This window comes from Oryzias latipes, chromosome 7 (assembly GCF_053564925.1).
Source record: "Oryzias latipes strain Hd-rR chromosome 7, Olatipes_Hd-rR_3.1".
NCBI classification, from domain to species: Eukaryota; Metazoa; Chordata; class Actinopteri; order Beloniformes; family Adrianichthyidae; genus Oryzias; species Oryzias latipes.
In genome coordinates, this window is record NC_136243.1 from 34,237,350 (window position 1) to 34,244,614 (window position 7,265).

Here is a 7,265-nt window from a genome sequence, read left to right on the forward strand (position 1 = left end):
GGGGTGATGGTTATCTAAATGCAAAGTGATGCTGTAATAGCAACCAGCGAGGAGGCATAAACGGCTTGTGAGACTCGAACAGATAGAGGGATGGGGGGATGGAGGAAAAAAAAGAGAGAGGGCAGACAGGGGAGGAAGATGAGAAGGTTCTATGAAAAGATGAAGAGAAAATAATGTAAGGGGGGGGGACAGCAGAGATGGCAAAATCGAAAAAGGAATTATGTGGGGAAAAAAGGAAAAGAGTAAAGTGGGAGGCTCTCAGGAGAATGTGAGATGAAGGAAAAAGAATAACAGAAAACAAGTGTAAGAAATAGGTGTGAGGACAGAAATGAGGAAAAAAATGAAAAAGAAGGAGGAAAGATGAGGAAAAAATGTACTGAAGAGAGGAAATAGGGGTAAAAAACACATGAAGCACCACTGTTTGTTCAAATGCCAACAACAATTTACAGGTGCATCAATCTGACGGGGACCCCTTGTGGCCGTGTGAATAATTACTTTGGAACGTCAAAGAAAAAAAGCAGCTCAGATGAGATTCAAACCACACTGTGTGTCGTCACATCCATGTCTGATCTGTTCAAATCACTGATATTTTTCTAAAGCTCAAATTCAAGTTATCTCATAAACAAAGTCAGGACAAACTTCACAATGAATCCAAAAATATCTCTAATCTAAATCATTCGCTTTGTCAATGTGTGACGTGATTTCATTGATTAAAAAGGACATTTTAATCTGTTTATGTCCTAGATCCAAACATTTCGTTTAAATGTAAAATGTTTGCAAAAGTTTTCTATTCATTTATTGATTTAATTCCAAATTGAAGATCTATGAAAACAGCTCCAAAAATATAATTCTACTTCGACATTGGGCTTTTGACGCATATTTGACGCATATTAAAACCGTGTTTAGCCCATGGTGTTACTACTGTACAAGCAGTTTGCATTTTCTTTTTTCACTGTTTACTAGCACATGTCCGCCACCTATAGTTGGAAGAGGCTTGGTGCAAAATGTTGAAGCGGTGCAAATCAGGTGAATCTTGCTCCAGGCTTTTCCTTTCACAGCTCAGATGTATGAAAGTCTTGGTGACGTATAATTCTGGCCGGACAAAAAACCACTATTATTAGTTTTAAAGGGTTGGCGCTTGCGCAAATCAAAAGGGAAGCCACCCGTACGTCACTGCCAAATCCGAGTCCCTGATTGGTCGAAATTCAAATTGGTTTAACCTTCAACGTGCGTTCAGTGGACGACCAAATACAATTATGGAACGCAAGAGCGTTTTGAACAAGGAGGCCCGAAATGGCATATACGCACGTTTACATAAACCTTTCATTGGAAGCGTCTGTTTGAACGCACGTTGCCGAGAGCAGCGTAAATGTAGCTTAATATCACTGCTTCAGAGATAAAATGACCCTCAGTTTGTATTTAGATGGATGTAGTTTTTTCTTTTACCTTCACTTTGGTTTTAGACACTTGCAATCCAATTTTTCCCTTTTTTTTGTCACTTTGTTTTCCAAGTGTCCCTGCTTTACATTTAACTCATATCTGTTTGTACATCAACAACCGGCGTATTTGGAAAAAAAATTAAGCGTATTCATTTTTTTTAAGAGACAAGCTGAATAATGCAAAAATATGTCTTAAAACAACACAATTAAATGAATCTGACTGTGGATAACTGAAACCGAAACATTAACATTTCTCGTTTGAGGAGCACGAGAATCTTTGTCATTCTTCTTTTCCCCTTTTTTTATATTTTCACAGCCATGGCCGACAGCTCAGGCTTGTATCTGTGTACCTGAAATAGAACAGAACACACCCAACACCTAACTGTCATACTGTCTTCAAATACACGTTTTTCATTTTCACCTCCATCTTGGTCACTGCCAAGTGTGCAGGTAACTGGAATGAAGAATAAGGAGGAAAGTTAAAAAGGAGACAGGGACGTTCATCTGGATTCAAGGCCAGGTAGATGATGTAGACCGGTAGTTCCCAACCCATTACAGGTCAAGACTTAATGTAAGACAATATTTTAACAGACTGGCCTGTATGAGGTTGAAATGGATTATTGATTCACTTTTTTAAGTCCTTCAGTTTCCCTTAAATTTTGAGGATAAAGTTTATCTTCATCCTCTGTAAAACGTCCGCATCTGGTTAAAATGTTATTTGTACGCTAGATTTCGTGTAGGGACCAATAAAATGTGATGTATATTTTCCCTTAACCCAAATAAATCGCACGCCAACTTCCGCCTCATCTGACGTTTATGGCGTGACAGATAAATACGTGAATCCACTGTTTGAAACAACTTTATTAGCAGCATCCTTGTAACATTAGACAGTCGGTTGCTGATTATTACGCATCATTATTATGATCGGTGGGAAAAAAAGTTGCAATAAATTCAAATGTGGAGTACTGACTCCTGTTTTTTTCTGTTAAATGCAGCTTTCTTTCTTTTGAAGTCGATGGCTCATCATCATCTATCAAAGGAGACGTCGGCGTCTTCTTCAGGCCATGGAGTGGAAATCTCCTTACACGTGGAAGCGGCTATAGATGAAGCGATTTTGGGAAATGACGGTTGGTGATTTTACAGAGTAAATGGTAAATGGCGTTTACTTATCTAGCGCTTTTCTACCTTCCTCGAAGGCCCAAAGGGCTTTACACTCACAGGCCCCTTCACCCATTCACACACACGTTCACACGCTGATGGCTGAGGGGCACTTTGAGCCACTTTTGGGCAAGGTAGGAATCGAACCTGCAATCTTACGATCAGAAATCGACCGTCCTACCACGGCGGTAGGGCACCAAGGTTCCAGCAATTCCACACTCAACTTTTGATGAGCTGTGTGATGCTGTGGGACCTCCCGGTGTGCAGTGTCCAAGGCAGCCAGTTCCTACCAAGAAGCGAATCGCCATCCAGTTGTTGGTCATGTGACTCGTTTTATTCGAAAAAAATGTTTTCCCTGCAAAAACTACCTCCTCCAAGGACATCAACCTTTTATCAATAAAGGCGAGTTTTTTCGGACTTGTTGTGTTTACACTAGGCAAATTCATTATCACAAATCCAATTTTCACAATTTCAGTCAATGAAAACGTAGCTAATCAGGGCATAGTTTGTGTGGACATCTTAGGGACACTTTGTATCATGCATGTCACATTCATGGGATGTCATTAAGAGGCCAGTACTCAAACCCTACTAACAAGAGTGTGGGGTGAGGACAGCGTACGACAACATCACCCGTGAATTGTAAATGTATACAACTTCTATTAGCCTTATGAATACTTCCCAACATTCCTGCCACACGCACAACAATGGTACATTCCATTTTTTTCATGTTGTCCCTTGAGATGGCTGAGATGACACACCTGTGCTCCCCTTAAGATGCGGCTGCTCTTCTCTACGACCCTCCACAGACGAGACAATCCACGAGGCTGCAGCGCCCAAATGGGAAATGGGACGAAGGCTAAAACAGCAGAGCTGTCCGTCTAAGAAGATTCTGCTGATGGCAGCATTTTCCAGGTTGAGGCACTCTGTGAAAGTTCCTCTGCATTTGTAAACAGAGTGAAAACCATGCCTCCAAACAGGCAAAAAGGGCGCCTGTCAGTCTGAGAAAGCAGATTTCTGAACCCCTGCAGGGTCAAGCTGCAGTGAAGCAGGTGTTGATTTTCTTTGTGCAAAAAAGAAATTATTTGTTTAAAAATAAAATCCAACATGCTTTTGCTTTCATAGGTGGAAATAAATGTTAGACAACGCAGACGCCCATGAAAGAGGAAACTCTAAAGCCAGTCTCCCGTTTGTTATTCTGTCACATTCTTCAAATGTTTCCTCCGAGCAGACACACATTCCTCTCAGGACTTTCTAACTATATAAGGGCTGCGAGCTCAATCCACAGATTCATCTTCGGCTGTGTTTCTATCATCAAGGCCACAATCCGGCTTTTAGCATCCAGCAGAGGAACGCCCAAATATCAACTTTTTAAAACGAATTCTGCATTCCTGGAAGGTGCAATGAGGACACAGGAAGACCTTGAAAATCTAGATTGCTGTTTTTAAATTTACAGTTAAGCCTCAATAAACAGTTAAGGCAATTGTAAACTGTAATTCTTAAGTCAACATGTTTCATACCAATGTTTGCCAGTTCTAGATTTGTTTTAACAAATCCTTTCAGTTTTTTCTCCCTCATTCTTCCTATCTGTGAAATGTCTGTACTTGAACTTGTTTGAATATAAAGAAGGGATTGAGGCAGCAGTGAAAACCTGAAACTAACAGCTTTTTTGTGTGTACTTTTGCACCTTTCAAAGCTTTTTCACCTCTCGCTATGAAAGTTCACCATAATGGCGCTTCAGTTGTAATGCTGAAACGGAATCAAGTCTATTTTATTGAGATGACATTCACAACCACTCTGTGTGGCTGTATGAGTGCTCCCGCCCACATGGAGGATGTCAGGGTAAAACTGAGAAAACATCTATTCTCTAAAATGGAAAATAATCAATCTAATAGAGCCCTCCACACAGCTGCCACTGAAGGTGAGGCTGGCCTCACTTTTTCCAGCTGTCTTTCAACAGAACGTCAGTCGGCCGTAGCTGCTTATTTGACAGGAATTTTTATTCAACTTTTACCATGAGTTGTTATGAAAACGGTAACAAATTAACAAAATAGAAGCTCAAATGCCAAATTCCACCTTTAAAATCCAGGACACAATAAGTTTATCTTTGAATTATGTTTTCGTTTAGTTGTTTTCAACCCTTTAACACTGCAGCTTTAGCGGTCAAAAAGTTTTGGTAGGTTAAAAAACATGTTATTTAAGTGTCGCCAGCGGCATCTCCAGTATTTACGAATTAAAAAATATATGTTTCAAAGTATAAATCTATGGAAAATTTTAGATTATAATCAATGATTGTAAATGAGAACTGGACTGAGTGAGAGTGACATCACCCAAAGAAAATGGCTTTCTTCCAATGAAATTAAGTCAATTCAGTCACCACTACGGACGCCGCCATGTTGGACCAGACGTCGTCCATAAACACTGATTGGTCCAAGTCTGTCTGAGTCAACATTCCTAAGGCAACCACTCTCACCAATCAGGAGTGACCCTACTGGAATGTCACACTCCTGCCACGAAGTCTTAGTCAAACACTTTGAATGTTGAACGTGGGAGCCAGCAGACTCCACCTACTTTTATTGAGACATCTGATTGGTTAGTTTATAACTAGAATACCTTGAACTACAGAAAAAAACATTGTAAAAAAATGAGGATTAGCAAGAATTTGCTAAAAAAAAGGTAGTAAAGCAAGACTGGTTCTTCTGACCTACTGACCTATAGAATGACTGAGTAACAGCTGTTATGATGGGATTTTGGCTTCTTGGAACCAGCAAGTCCTTCCTGTTAGGAACACCCCAGGGTATGGGACTCAGTCCAGTTCTCATATACAGTCAATGATTGTAACATAAGACAAACAAACCAATTAATCAAAGGCATTTGGGCCCCAACTTCAAAGGTACAATGATATTTTAGTATTTAAAGACTATTTGATTTTGATAACACTTTTCAAATTTATTTTTCTGACAAATATTTCCATTCTAATAGAGCCGCATTCATTGGCCGTCAGCTTGTTGAAAAATCTCCACTTCTTGGGATCTCTCTCTCAAAATGAAGGATATGAAGACATTTTTGTCATTAACGGAAGAAACTTAGAGAAGAAAAGCCCTGCAGGGTACTCCCCTAAATTGTTGCTCCTATTAATCCCCCATTTCCTGATAGCATCATTTACCTCCGGTTCCATTTTCAGAATTACCCCTTTTTCAATTATTTTTCTATCCTTTTCTAATTCTAGTCAGCATTGGAAAAATCAGTGGTGATGAGAGAAGGGAGATGATGAGTGAGGGCTTCATTAATTGCTCTGATGTGGATTAGATGTGAGCATCCTGCAGCCCCTATCCTCCAATCACATTTCAATTAATAACAGTCAGCCAGGCATCGCCTCCAGATATGCAAGCAAGATGATTGGCCTGTCACTCAAAGATGCTAGTGAGCATTTGCAATTTGTCACTAGATTCTCTCACTCTTGTTTACGTGTCAGATCTTCTTAAATTGTGTTAGTCTTCACTGAGAAGTTTTCCTTCTGCAAATGCAACAGAAACACTGTAGTGTGTGTATTATTTTAATAACTTTAAAATCCTAAGATAACAAAGATCAGACCAAGATAATTGTGGGGGAGGAGGAGCTAAAAACTATCATTCTAGTCATTAATATTGACTTTTAGCAGGAGATCTATTATTTTAATGGCCAATTGGCTAAAAGAGAACTTGTATCAAATATGTGAAAGGATACAACACCACATCAATCCACAAAGATGTCTTTCCTCAACTCTATAGAACTATTGAATTTGATACACATATTTATCATGTTTGATCCAAACTTTCCTTAAAAACCCATCGTTTATACAACTTGCTCCATGTTTTCTGCCCTGTAGTTCCTCATGAATCCACGAGAGGCAGTAGTACAGCTTTTCCTGCACATTTCAAAATGGCTGCTTCCGTGAAATCTCCAAAAATCGTTTGGCGGGAAAGGTTCTGCTGATTTTTGTAAACGTTGTGGTTAAAGCAACTCATCCATTGTTTTTCATTATTATTAAATGCTGTTTTGATATCATGTAATTTGTAGATAAATAATTACTTAAAATACAGTCAAGTCTCACGTCATTATTTTTACATCGGATCATAATTGATACCATCTATATGTCATAGAAAAGAATTATGTTACAACTGATTGAAAAACATCTTATTTAAAAAAATATAAATTAGTTTTATTGTAAATTATTTGATTTAGTGGGTTTTATGGGGCTAAATTCTGCTAACAGGCTCTTGCTTTCTCTAAGTAACAATTATGAATGTGAAATGTTTTTTCTTTTGCCAGATGTATTAAGCTATGCAAGGTTGTGATTGCCTTTTTACATAACAGATAAACTTTAAACTTAGAATAATTTAATAAAAAAACATTAAATTCAATTTTAATGAAAGATAAAAGAGGCCTGGATCAAACACAGGCAATTCTCAGTAAATCATACTGGTACATGTGTGTGTACCTGTGGACATATGAGACCCTGTGGTTCATGAGACCAATCAAGAAACAACAGAGCACAAGGGGAAAATACAGGAAAATAAAGGATTAGGTTTCAAATCCCCAAAAGGATAATACAATTTTTTTTTGTCAGAAAACAATTACAAATGGAAGTGAAAGCAAGATGATCCAAAGCAACGAATCCAACACCCAAAA